This window comes from Orcinus orca, chromosome 12 (genome assembly GCF_937001465.1).
Source record: "Orcinus orca chromosome 12, mOrcOrc1.1, whole genome shotgun sequence".
NCBI classification, from domain to species: domain Eukaryota; kingdom Metazoa; phylum Chordata; class Mammalia; order Artiodactyla; family Delphinidae; genus Orcinus; species Orcinus orca.
The window spans coordinates 49,804,800-49,819,876 of NC_064570.1; positions in this window are offsets into that span (position 1 = coordinate 49,804,800).

Consider the following 15,077-nt stretch of genomic DNA (forward strand, 5'->3'; position numbering starts at 1 on the left):
TCTGTAACTGGCCCTCTGGAGACTTTGCCTCACCTTCATTTTGGAACTGATGATTATACAATTACCATCTCATTTGAAACTTCAGTTTAAAAACCTGTTGTACAGTCAATTACTAACTATGGTCTTTGCACCCTAGGATCTTGGGCTAAAATAGACCTCGTAAGCACACTACTGGAACGTGAAGCTGACCGGCTCAGTTGGCCAGGAAATGTCTGCCAGGCAAGTCAGAACGATTGAAAAGAATGACAAGGGCAGAATTATAGGCAGCAGTTATTTAAAAGCAATAAAGCTGCCCAGCTTACCTCACTGAAGGGCACAACATGGGAAAGTCTTGAGGATATCATAGCAGTGGCCTATTATATTGACCTGGCTGTTCCTCCATGGTTACCTGATGGCTATTTAACCGAATTTGACATAGTTAAGCTTATAAGTGGAATTATTTTAGAAACAAAATTGTTGACATTTCTTATACCTTAGAAGTATTAAAGAGGAAAACATTTAGGGCTTCCCTGGTGGCGCAGTGGTTGAGAGTCTGCCTGCCGATACAGGGGACGCAGGTTCGTGCCCCGGTCCGGGAAGATCCCACGTGCCGCGGAGCGGCTGGGCCCGTGAGCCATGGCCTCTGAGCCTGCACGTCCGGAGCCTGTGCTCCACAACAGTGAGAGGCCCGCGTACCGCGCAAAAAAAAAAAAAAAAAGAGGAAAACATTTAGTCTCTAACATTTATAAAGCACTTTATAGTTTCTAAACTGCTTTCATTTGGAGCATTTCCTTTTTATTGTTTTATTTAGAGTTTACAGTAAGCCTGAGAGGTAGTTGGTTTGGGGATTATTATCCCAATTTGAGAGTGGACAAAACTGAGGTTCAGAGAGGGTAAGTGACCTGCCCACAGTCACACAGCTAGTAAAGTGATCTGAGACCTGGTGTTTTTGATGCCCAGGTCCCATGTGTCATACACCATTGTACACATGTAATTTTTCAGGCTGAGGCCTCTTGTTCACAGCATTGAGAGGTACCTCCTAGGCTGCCGACGCTGTTAAGATATGCTCTTCATTTTCTCCCCTCACTTATCTCAAAGTATATCCTGTGTGGGGCTATAGGGAGCAAGAGGAACTTAAGAGTCTTTACATTCACCTGAAAATGTCTGCTGGATTTCTGGATTAGGGGTTAAGGTGAGAATTATATAGGTGGTAGAGCAGGTAATAATATAATTTTACGTACCCTAAGATGCAGAAGTACAACAGAATGATAGCTACTTTCAACCACAGACGACCAGTGTGTTTTATAGTTTATACTAGTTTACATTACATATACTTCATATTTAATATCTGTAACCTGTCTTTATTTGTACATTAGACATATTTTTGAAAAGATACAAGTTAAATAAATACTTCTTTCATGCTCACAATTCCTTCAATGGTTTTTATGACCATAACAAAGATGTGACTCACAGAGAAGAAATAATTGCTTCTGGCTTGAAATAAAAATCACCAGTTTAGAATTCTAATATTCCATTTGAGATACTTTCTGCTTTTGCCAATATGGAATCTCGGTGCTTTAATTATTTTTACCACGTATCCCCATGAGGCGTTCATCAAATTGATAGCCTATGCAGACTTTGCACGCAGATTTAAAGGTACAAATACATTAGAATGCAACTTGGTGAAAATTTACAGTGCAGTGGAAGTCAACTAATTTCATGGAACTGGATAGACACAAGACTGTGGAAAGGTCCTAAAGTGTATTCACTGAAAAAAATTACATGAAAAGTCTATTTAATGGAGCTCAGCTCTAATCTGTGCACCTTCGGTCTTTGCCTTTAAACACATTATCCTACCATGGAACCTGCACCACCTGGGCCACTCTCTGCAGGAGCAGCCAAGTCAAGCATGGCTGAGGATGCTAACAAAGAGGGTCCATTTAATTACCAGGTGATCACAAAGAGTCTCTAACTACCTAGTATTTCATTGGATGGGAGAGGGTTCTAGTTTTCAGGGATTGGGTCAGGAGTCTTAGCTACAAATTGCTTCATCTTAAAACAACTGCTGAAGTACCTCCTGTAGAAGAGAGCATCAGAAACCCCCATTCTTTGTCAAACTCACCTGTGAGGCATTACTAAGTGAGGATGCCTATATCTTTTGGAAGCTTTCAGCTGTGAATAACAGGATACTCTATGAAAAGTAGCTTCAATACCAAGGACGTTTATTATGTTGTTTAAATCTCAAAGTGGGCTATTTCAGGGTTGGCCCTGAAGCTCAGGGATGGCATTAAGGAGTGTCAGTCATGCCTCCTCCCCACATTGTCACAAGACAGTGGTGGCAGCACTGACCTGTGCGTTCTCACATGATAGCGTCTCAGAGCAGGGAAGAGAGAGAGAAGGGGCAGAGTGCTCTCCATACACTCTTTACACCGAGAAGGAAAAAATGTCCCAGCAACGCCTCAGCTGTGTTCTCCTTACACCTCATTGGCCAGAACTGTGTCACGTGTCCCCACAGCAGTTGCTGGCAGAGATGAAGAGGATGACTATGACTATGATTGATTTAGATCAATTGAGTTTCGTCCCCTGGGGGTTGGGGGAGGAGCCCATCTTCTCAGTATTTTGCCGCCACAACCTGAACCAAACTGGAGGCTGTTCATCAGGGAGAAGGGGCAATGGCTGTTGGGTAGATGCCGACAACATCTGCCACAATGTCTGGGTGAACTAATGAAGAATGTCTCCTGATAGGCAAGAGATTTTGAAAGTTGCTCGTCCTGATTGGAACGAGAGAACCAAACGAGTAATGCCCAGACAGGGTGCTCTGGTGCCAAGTCCTGAAGTGAGGCTGTGGTCCCTGGTCTCACTGCTGCCCAATCGTGGCTGCCATTAGAATCACCCGGAGAGCTTCAAAAAGCATATCTGGGGACTTCCCTGGTGACACAGTGGTTAAGAATCTGCCTGCCAATGCAGGGGACACGAGTTCGATCCCTGGTCCAGGAAGATCCCACATGCCGCGGAGCAACTAAGCCCATGTGCCACAACTGCTGACCCTGTGCTCTAGAGCCCACGAGCCACAACTACTGAAGCCCGCGTGCCTAGAGCCTGTGCTCCACAACAAGAGAAGCCACCACAATGAGAAGCCCACGCACCGTAACGAAGAGTAGCCCCCGTTCTCCGCAACTAGAGAAAGCCTGCGTGCAGCCACGAAGACCCAACGCAACCAAAAACAAATTAATTAATTAAAATAAAAAAAGCATCTGTGCCCAGCACCAACCCCGATGTTGGTCCAGTTGCTGGTGGAGGGGAGCACAGGGCAAAGGGTTCGGCGTTTTTTAGAGCTGCTGAGGAAGCTATAACATGCAGCAACCAGCATGGAGAACCCCAGCCCCAGTGAAGGTCAGAGCTCCCCTGTCTGAAGGCCTCAGCCAGGATCCAAACAGGAGGCAGAGGTGTCCCAAGAATCCTTGGCTTCACAGCAGAAGGAAAAGAGAGAACTCTTACGATGCATGACTCAGAGATGAGTCTCAGAGACTCAGGGTGCTATCCTTGATGTGCCCCCACCCTGTTACCATGCCATCCTGGCACTTTTTGTATCTGCTCTCCACCTGGTCCCTCTGACCGCACTCCATTCTCCTCCTGCTCCAAGTCCATCCTACAGGCAGCAACCAAGTAACTGTCATAGACCACAGTCCTGGGTGGGCCTGTCTCTGCTCACAAGCTCTCACTGTGTGCCCGTCGACCACCAAAGTATATCCCAGATCCTCTGGGTTCTGTACTGCAGCTGCTGCTTCTACCTTTTTATAATAACTAGGATTTATTTGGGGGGTATAACAGCACTTAGCCGTGTGGTAAGTGCTTCGATGACTTTAAACTGGCAAATCTTTCAACCCTGAAGTTCTGCAATTATTCTCACTTTACATGCAAGCAAACTGCAGTTTAGTTTATTTGCCCAGGTCACACAGTTGGTAAAAATGATGGATCTAGGACTCAAGCCCTGCTCGTGTGATTCTGGAGGCCATGTTCCTACACATACCATGTACTCAGACAAACCGGACTGCTGCCATTCCCTGGACGCTCCTACAGCTCCCCACCTCCTTGCCTTGGCTTTGAATGGTCCCTTGCCCTTAGAAAGCCAGGGCACTGGGTAGGGATATTTATACAAACCAGGCACTCCTCTGGAAGGATTGCAAGGTGGAACTCACCCTGGGGTGGCCCACAGGAGAGAGGAAGACGATGACATGTATCTGCTCATTCCCTCCTGCCTCCTGTTGTCCACTGGTCAAGTTCATGGTGGATCTAGTCAGGACACTTCTGTGGCTTTCTGTACAATGCCCCGTGGCCCAGGAAGAAGAGCAGAAATAGTGTGTATGGGGACAACCAGGACCAGGGTTGGCCCAGAGGCTTAAGTCTGAAGCTGAAGGGACGGGCTACAGGCCTAGGCTGTATGGGGGAGTAAAGGGAGAGGAAAGTGTGCTGGTCTGAAGGTTTGGGGGAGGGTAGAGGACAGAGGTCACGCCAGGGCACAGAGCAGATGAGGTGGCTTGAGGGAGGGAATGAGGAGTGTGCTGCGGTAGAAAGAGTCCTCGACCAGGAGTCAGGAGACCTTGCTTCAAATGCTGCGTCTGCCACTCCTTAGCTTCGGCATGTCCCCGAACAGCTGTGCTTTTCTCACCTGTGAGATGTGGAGGGTGAACTACATGACCCTTGAGATACAGCCAAGCTCCAGCATTCCATGGCAGGAGGTTGTAGTCAGAGAGAGGGCTGAGGGCTAGATTTTAGAAGTGGCTCAGTTGTGAGAGCCAGACAATGAGGTCCAAGGTGTGGCCTGGCTGGCCACTGCCCCGGGGAAAGTCAGGGTGGCCGGGGGCCTAAGGAGGCCAGAGGAAGTGCTGACAAGGCAGGGACAGAGGGAGAGAAGAACTTGACCCATCACGTAGTTTGTTCCTCAAGACTCTCGTGCTAGTAACACCCGTGTACAAGTGTCTCCCCACAGAACCTGGCAGCCCCAGAGAAGGCTGCGACTCCAGGGCTTGAGGCCCTAGGAGAGAGAGGCTTCTCAGCGCTCTTGGGTGATGACGGCAATGAGTTGCCCTGAGAAGGAGCCCCCTAACCAGTCTGGAGACCCATGGGCCTAGAGGAGCTCACCCAGGAGGCTTACTTTGCCACTTCTTGGGGCTCTCAAATTCAGTTTGTTTGATTTTCAAAACAATGTACTTCTGTACTGAGTTACCAGCCCAAGAATATATTATCTTGGCAATATGACAAGAAAGAAAATTTAAATAGAGGGAAAAACGTTTAATTTAGCTGTGGGAATTCAGGTGATCAAGGAAATGTAGAGTTTCAGCTAATAGCAATATCTTTAAGAACTAAAGGTGCTAAGCACCTATGTTCATTGAGATGAGAAGAATCATACAACTCTTTATACTATTCAGATAAAAGATATTACATAAATTGGGTCCACAATATTATCTACCAGGAAAGCAAAAGTAAAAGCCACAAACCAATGAAAACCTCATCATAATCACTGTGTACTTGCAAAGCACTTTGTATCAGAGCCCCAGACACTTCACATTTCATAGAGCTAAATACACACACACACACACACACACACACACACACACACACACACACACACACACACACACCAGTACATGTGAAACAGGAAATCTGACAATGATGGATTTTGTTAGTGACAATGTCATTGTCCTGGCTGTGACGTTGTACATAGTTCTGCAAAATGTTACCACTGGGAAACTGGGTAAGGGGTACACAGGGCCTCACCATATCGTTTCTCACAACTGCATGTGAATCTACAAGACCTCAAAGTAAAAAGTTTCAAATAAACCACTTCACCCCCTCACTTCCTACTTCATCTCTACAAGGCTCATAAAGTGAAAAGCTATGATGGGAACACAGAGGAAATATAAATTCAGAAATAAACAGGATGATTATCCCATGACGCAGTGTGGATAAAACAATTTCTGTCTGAACTTTGAAAACAGTGCATTGGCCTTGACTGATCAAGAAGCGTGAAGTTTCAGCACTGAAAGTCTCAGTGAAATCATTCTTTCTGGGTGTTTTCTAAGTTCACACCCAGAGATTGTTAAAATAAACAGTGTGTCAATCAGGTTTGTTGTTGTTGTTGTTTTTAACTTCACTGTGACAGTTCTTATTAGGGTATGGATAGAAACAGAAGCTTTTCAATTTTTTAAACCATTTTGATTTTGAGAGCTCAAACTCAAACTAAGAGAAGGAATTTTTGGCATAGATGGCCGTGTTCGAAGCAGCTCATTTTCTACTAGGAGTGGAGACCCCCTGGCTCCTCCAGGCCCCTGCTACTCTCTGCCCATTGGCTGCAGCTGCTCCAGACCCCCCCCCCCCACTGGTCCTACCTTCCCCTGCCCTCTAATTAAGCTGCAGGGGCCAAGCCCCTAGCCAACCATTGCTCACCACGCACTGTGCCACCTCCTGTTTCAGCCTAGCACCCAACACTAAAGATCTGCCAGGCTTTGCACTAAGTGGCTTAAGTTCTTAAGAAGCCATGTGATTGCATCTTGTACCAGCTGGTCTCCTAAAACAGCTCGAGGCAGAGCACACTTTAGTTCTCCGGCCAGGACACACTCTGAGGTCATGGTTTGCCATGAGGAAAGCTCATCCGGTGTGGAACAGCATCATTTCATGTTCCCCGAGCCCTCAGCCCAGGTGTCCCACACCCAGACAGTCCTTGTTTTCGAGAACCTCACCAAAAAGAAAGATTAATGCCTCTGTAGCAAGTTTTTAAAGACGCTCCAAACCATCTCTTTCTTGGTTATTATTTTTCTCACTGCATATTATACTTCTTGTTCATTTGGGTCCTAGAGAGGAGAACCCCAAGGAGAAGAGAATGGAACTGCACAGCTAAGCAGGATGGTAAGCACTTGAGAGCACAGGGTTTGTCCCTCTCGCTCACCTTTGGGTATCCTTGATACGAGAATGGTAGCCAGAACACATAGATGTTTAATAAATACTTGTTGAATAAATGAACAAGTGAATGTGGGCTTGAGAAGATGATATTCAGGGCCAGAGTGTCATGATGTGTACCATGTATGTTCCACGGTATCAGTCCACTGACAGTCACCCCCAGCCCCCTCCAGCCCCGCCTACCGCCAGTCTCTTGTCAGTAATTTCTGGGAGTGCCTGTGACTGTGCAGTCTCACCTCTGATCAGAAACAAGCCCATCACGCTCCTCAGCTCACGCCATCTCACTGCCCCAGCTGTGGGAGCCCTTTCTTTGGGAGAGTGTGGTCTGGGGCCAGCCTGGAGTGGGAGCATTGGGGTGGGCTCTCCTGGTCCTCTGTGCACCTCGTCTCCAGGGCCCGGGCCAGCACTGCTTCCGCCCAGAGCCTCACACAGCCATTCACAAACAGAGGATCCTCACTTCTCACCTGCTCCTCCCTCGGGGGCTCAAAACCGGTCCACAGGCCTGGCTAAGGGTCAGAACCCCTTCATCCCTCTTTTTCTTATTTCTCTATTCCTTTCGGCACCAAGAAACTCCTTCCTTTCCCGTCAGTGTCAGTGTGAGCCGAAAGCTCTCCTGAAAATCGGCTCCTGCAGACAGGCACCTGCAGGGGTCGCCAACCTCCCAGGTCTCCAGTTAGCAGAGGTCTGGTGTGAACTACCCAGGAAAGAGCCCTGGGCTTAGGGCCCGGAGTCTGAGGTCAAGCCTCACATCTTTCCCCTGACTGCTTTGTAACGTGGGAGAAAGAATCTGTGGGAGTTTCTTGGGCCTTCCTTTCTGGGTGTGTGAAGGAAAGTGGGTTCCAGCAGTCTGTGGTACCATGAGCTATTTGAGGGAGAAGAAAGTGAAGGCGAGAGGCCTGGGAAGGAGCTAGAGGCATGGTAATCAATGGTTAGCCAGGAAAGGCATGTAAGGGAGCGCCCCTCTGGTCATGGGGAGGAGATGGCCCACCCCAGGAGCTAACAGGGGAAGCTTCTGTAGCAAGTGCAGAGATAAAAGACACCTCTTAGGTAGGGTCACCTTCCTGGAGTTTCCACGGGATGAAAAGCAGATGTGGTTCTTTTGTGCAGTCATACAGGATGGCTGGCCACACTCCTAGTCAAGATTATTTTTTTCCTTTGTTGCTTGTGTTTTTGGTGTCATATCTAAGAACCTATTGTCAAATCTAAGGTCATGAAGATTTTTTCCTCTTTTCTTCTAAGAGTTTTATAGTTTTAACTCTTACGTTTAAAAGTCTTTGGTCTGGGGCTTCCCTGGTGGCGCAGTGGTTGACAGTCCGCCTGCCGATGCAGGGGACACGGGTTCGTGCCCCGGTCTGGGAAGATCCCACATGCCGCGGAGCAGCTGGGCCCGTGAGCCATGGCCGCTGAGCCTGCGCGTCCGGAGCCTGTGCTCCGCAACGGGAGAGGCCACAACAGTGAGAGGCCCACGTACCGCAAAAAAAAAAAAAAGAAGTCTTTGGTCCATTTTGAGTCAATTCTTATATGGTGTAAGTAATGGTCAAACTTCATTCTTTTGCACGTGACTATCCAAGTTGTTCCAGCTGTTGAAGAGAGGTGTGAGACTTTTTCTGAGGCAATAATAACATTGTGTCACTTAAATGTCCTTTGACCTAGAGCCAAGGGAACCTGAGTAGAGGTTTTCAGGAAAAGGGCCTGTAAGATTCTGAGGGCATGAGCTCACCAGAGAGTGACTGCGCAGTGGTTGCTGTAATGCATTGAAGGAACAAATTCCTTTCCTTCTCATCGAGAACAGCTTCCGCTGACACCTGAGGCTGGCAGGAGGGTGGGGGCAGCGACAAAGGGCAGGTGGCTTTCGGGCAAAAGGTCAAACTATATGGAGGCAGCAATGGCTGACTGAGCCACCAGGGGGCAGAGCAGAGGGGGGGTACCAAGTGGGAGCACATTAAATGGCTACCACTGATGCAGGTTTTACCCAGAGGGTCATCTGGGAGGGGAAGAAACGAACTTAGAGGACATGGGTTACAGCATTTCCATTGGTGGGCACTTGGAGGCAAAAACTATTTTTGTTACTTTTTTGTTTGTCCTCCCCCAGGATGGCAAGGCCTGGAAAAGCAGGAGTTACAGTTAGTGTCCCTTTTCAAAGTGCAGTTCAAAAAAGAACATTCTGTTTTCCAGGACCCCAGCTTTCTAGCATTCCAAATTAAGCAGTGTTTGCCAAAATGTAAATTTCTTTTAATGGCTAATTTTTTTTAAAAAGTGACTGTTTATGTTTGCAGCAGAGAAAATAAGAGAAAAAGAGGAAGAGTAATTTATCTAAAAAACAGCAATTCTATTTTTGGGAGGGATGCCACAGAGAACTAATGCAGTTCTGTAATATTAATCTATTTCAAATTTTTCAAATGTCAAAACTACAGTTTATATTTACTGCCACAAATTCAGTGAACACTTTTCATTATGTACGAAGCAGAAAATTTGAAATTAAATGTTCAGCAATGTTCAAACAAACGAAGAAGTCCCCTCCCCCAGGCCATCCTTTGACATAACTAGGACAATCCAATATAATAACCCTCTAAAAGGATTAATTCTGCCTAAAACCATCTCCTGAAAAAACCACATGGCACCTTCTGAAACATTCTTGATAATATGCACACCGCTATTACATTTACAACCCATGAGCCTGGTCCTGACTCTGTCTTGGAACATTCTATGATAATGCCGAACGAGGGAATCTTCACGATCAGAATCGTAGGAAAACCTCAATAATAATTAAAATATACGAAATAAAAGAGCAATAAGGTTGCATTTTGCTTCTATTAAATTAATAAGATATTTTAAACACACTCGTTGCTGGAGATGGTGTAGCAAAACGGGTCCACATGTACACTGATGATGGCAATGCAAAACAGCAAGGCCAGGCAAAGCCATTCAAAATGTTTATCTGATTCAGTGATTTGCATTATTCAGAGGAAGAACAATGTTTTGCACCTGCTTAATGCAAAATTAATAGAAGAAAGTCTGTAAGCTTGGAAGCCTCCTAAATATCTAGTGAGTGTAGTTGGTGGTTAGGTAAGATATGTTGTACCCACTTAATGAAAGGCATTGGTATATGCAAATAATAGTGTTAAGAGGCACAAGGAGTTCTGTCAAGGCAGCAGGAGGGGCAGAATTATAAGTGCAATTTTTCCTTCTGTTGTTGAAAGTTTCATTAATGTTACCATAAATTGATTTGTTTGTTTAATAAAAATGTTAAATAAATTGCAAGGAAGGTTCATTACCTTCTAGTTATTTGTAAGAGGATACAGAATCATGCATATACAACGTCTCTTTTTTTTAACCGTTTTATTTATGCTCGGCTTGACTTGGCTAGACTGGTCTGTGGTTTCTTCCACACAGTATTAAGTTACACCTACCCATTAGGCCAAGGGGGAAAATTCTCAGGGTATGAAGCCATTTGGAACTGCTTAAACAGAGAGGCAGTAAGAGCAGATTTCCAGAAAAAGGTAGTAATCATTGAGTTCCCAAGGAGGACAATGGAGAAAGGAAGCCAGGTTCAGCAGCAGGGCATCATAAGTGGGGGGCACCCCACAGAATACAGCCCCCTGGTGGTTTGCAGTGCTGACTACCTACTGATCCCCTGCTGGAGTAGACATGGTTTTGCCTACCCAACAGCTATTCTTCACTTCTTCCTTGCAGAGTTCCTGGTCATAAACAACAGCACCAACTCAAGCTAGTTTAAGCTAGAAAGGAGTTTCTTTAAGGACACAGGGAGCTCACAGAATCCCCAGGAGGGCTGGAAAATCAGGCTTGAAGACTATATAACCTGGAACAATACCCAAATTATACCACCAGATTGCTCCAGTGGAGACCCGTGGCCACTGCCACCTATAACGTGGATGCAATGTGCGAGATGTTACCACTCAGCCGTTTCAGAAAACGGCATTGTCTATCTGAAATGCTCCTCCAGCTTCACCGGAAAAAGGAATCTGCCCGGCATCTAATCCCTCACTTTGCTCAGTTCTAAATCCAAGTCTTGTGCAGGTGTATCTGGTTGGTGGAGTTCAGGTAACATACCTGCACCCAAACTTACCTACCAACTGGGAAGGTGAGTTCTGCTTCCATCTGGGACTCATCATGTGGGAAATTTCTCAAATATAGGAAGCCACAAATGTGACATGTCCACAAAACTTAACCCAACTTTGTCTAGTTGTCCATTTTACTTTTTTTGGCCATGAGCTCTGGGGCAGGCTGGCCCCATTACCAGCTATCTCGATTAAGCCAGTTGTGGAAATGCCATTTTCCTTTGTGGTAACTGGCCAAAAAAGTTGTGTGACCCAATTCTGACCAATGAGGCATGAAAAGACATCTGCTGAGGGTCTTCTGAGAAAGGTTTCTTGGCTCTCACGGAGAGACACAAGGACACAGTAATCCCTTTGTTCTGCCTCTGGATAGTATGTAGGGATTTGAACTCTGGAGCTGCCGCCACCATCCAGTGACTGACACACTTAAAATGGCAGAGCAGAAAGATGGATTCATGTGTATCCTTGATAACACTGATTAGCCACTGACTCAACCCATCCTATCTCAGGACTACTTGCTATGTGAAATAATACTTTTTTGTCTTGTCTGAGCCAGTTGAGGTTTTCCTTGCAGCCCAAAGTATCCCGATCTACCCACTCTGTCCAGTACTGCAAGGATGATTGAGAATGAGTGGGAACATAGGCATGGTCATCTTCTTGCACTGGAGGAGCCTGAGGATGTATCCGTGAAAATGAAATGGGTGGGTAACATGTGGCCATATTAGGAAAGTCCCTTCTGAAGAGCTTTCCCTCTCAGAAGTGAACCCATCCATCCCCCGACTGCAACAACATCCTATTTCCTTTTGTGAATTTCATTTCCTCCAGTAATTGAAGACACTCTGTCCTGACACTGAGAAGGCTGAAGGAGTTCCTGGAGGTTCCTTCTGGCAGAAACCTCCTGTCACAACCCCACCCGCATCCCCCCTCACTCCGACAGCCAGGGGCAGGCTCAGGCCTAAGCGCAGGCAATCAGACTCTTTTTCTCAAGACTTGATCTCTCCGACCAAATGACTCAATGACGGAAAGTAGTAGTAGGTATTCATTCATTCCAAAAACCTCTCACTCCAGCCCTACTCCCTGGCCAGGACTGCTAAGTTGTTCCTGCTGCCTGGTTGCCCAAAGCTACCCTGGAGGAATATCTGTTCTGTCTCTAAAACCACGGAGTTCCCAGGAAACAGAGATTTCAAAACCACCGCAGTAGCCCAGCCAGAGACATTCCGGGTGTGAAAGCGTATACGCTTGAAGAAAATCCAAATTAAAACATTATGAAAAGTTGGTTCTACAATGCCGCCTCTTTCTGTAAGGATTGCTTCAGTGAATTTATACTGAAATGTTCTTTATGCATGAAAGCCATACTATTTCTTCTTCTTCTGGCCCCCCACCCCAAAATTGGGGTTTTATATTATGAAATAAAAAGGCTGATATAAAACAAGCTGCTAAAATTAAACTCATCAAGAAGTCATCAAGATGACGCAACTATTCACGAAGCATTTCTGTTTATAAATTTCAGTGAATACTGGAATCCTGGATCTTTGCTTGTTGGAAACTTGAAGACAATTATTGGAAATATTTTTAAAAGTATTTTATTTCCAGGAACTGTGATACTGAGTAACATGTGACATCCAAGGGCAAAAGAAATAAATATTGAGTATGTGCAGGAAAAAGAAAACCATTTTTTCTCTTCATCTGGAACATTTTTCTTACATAAATTTTTTATTGTGGTAAAATACACATAGTATTCTAACCATTTTAAAGTGTATAGTTCAGTAGAATTTTTTAAAAATTAGACAATTGAATGTTTTGGGTTTATCAAATTATATGCTCATACAACTTGCTACCATGAACACTTGTGAATTTTCTCATAAAATTAGAATTCTTTAGTCTGCTGTCTGCAGAAATGTTAGTTATAAAGTTTACTACCGGGCTCCGGCATTCATCATGTTTAGGCTGAGTGCGGCTTGGAGGGCGTGCAAGTTTTTGCTAGCAACAATTAAAACGACCTTGACTAGTGAAGGAATGTCAAAAAGGAAGCAGATGTTGATGTGTGCAGACTGATTCATTGACCTGTGTGCTGGATAGGTGTCCTGTTTCTATCCTACCATTTGAAGGAAGCCCCAAAGTTGAACATGCAGCCTGCAAAAAGGAGACCCCAAACACAGTAAGATAAGCAAAATGAGAAGACAGAAAAACACACAGCAGATGAAGGAGCAACATAAAAACCCACCACACCTAACAAATGAAGAGGAAATAGGCAGTCTACCTGAAAAAGAAATCAGAATAATGACAGTAAAGATGATCCAAAATCTTGGAAATAGAATAGAGAAAATGCAAGAAACATTTAACAAGGACCTAGAAGAACTAAAGATGAAACAAGCAACGATGAACAACACAATAAATGAAATTAAAAATACTCTAGAAGGGATCATTAGCAGAATAACTGAGGCAGAAGAACGGATAAGTGACCTGGAAGATAAAATGGTGGAAATAACTACTGCAGAGCAGAATAAAGAAAAAAGAATGAAGAGAACTGAGGACAGTCTCAGAGACCTCTGGAACAACATTAAATGCACCAACATTCGAATTATAGGGGTTCCAGAGACGAAAAGAAAAAGAAAGGGACTGAGAAAATATTTGGAGAGATTATAGTTGAAAACTTCCCTAATATGGAAAAGGAAATAGTTAATCAAGTCCAGGAAGCACAGAGAGTCCCATACAGGATAAATCCAAGGAGAAACACGCCAAGACACATATTAATCAAACTGTCAAAAATTAAATACAAAGAAAACATATTAAAAGCAGCAAGGAAAAAACAACAAATAACACACAAGGGAATCCCCATAAGGTTAACAGCTGATCTTTCAGCAGAAACTCTGCAAGCCGAAGGGACTGGCAGGACATATTTAAAGTGATGAAGAAGAAAAGCCTGCAACCAAGATTACTTTACCCAGCAAGGATCTCATTCAGATTTGATGGAGAAATTAAAACCTTTACAGACAAGCAAAAGCTGAGAGAGTTCAGCACCACCAAACCAGCTTTACAACAAATGCTAAAGGATCTTCTCTAGGCCAGAAACACAAGAGAAGGAAAAGACCTATAATAACAAACCCAAAACAATTAAGAAAATGGGAATAGGAACATACATATTGATAATTACCTTAAATGTAAATGGATTAAATGCTCACACCAAAAGACACAGACTGGCTGAATGGATACAAAAACATGACCCATATATATGCTGTCTACAGGAGACCCACTTCAGACCTAGAGACACATACAGACTGAAAGTGAGGGGATGGAAAAAGATATTCCATGCAAATGGAAACCAAAATAAAGCTGGAGTAGCAATTCTCATCTGAGACAAAATAGACTTTAAAATAAAGACTATTAGAAGAGACCAAGAAGGACACTACATAATGATCAAGGGATCGATCCAAAAAGATATAACAATTGTAAATATTTATGCACCCAACACAGGAGCACCTCAATACATAAGGCAAATGCTAACAGCCATAAAAGGGGAAATCGACAGTAACACATTCATAGTAGGGGACTTTAACACCCCACTTTCACCAATGGACAGATCATCCAAAATGAAAATAAATAAGGAAACACAAGTTTTAAATGATACATTAAACAAGATGGACTTAATTGATATTTATAGGACATTCCATCCAAAAACAACAGAATACATATTTTTCTCAAGTTCTCATGGAACATTCTCCAGGATAGATCATATCTTGGGTCACAAATCAAGCCTTGGTAAATTTAAGAAAATTGAAATTGTATCAAGTATCTTTTCCGACCACAACGCTATGAGACTAGATATCAATTACAGGAAAAGATCTGTAAAAAATACAAACACATGGAGGCTAAACAATACACTACTTAATAACGAAAAAATCAAAGAGGAAATCAAAAAATACCTAGAAACAAATGACAATGGAGACACGACGACACAAAACCTATGGGATGCAGCAAAAGCAGTTCTAAGAGGGAAGTTTATAGCAACACAATCCTACCTTAAGAAACAGGAAACATCTCGAATAAACAACCTAATCTTGACCA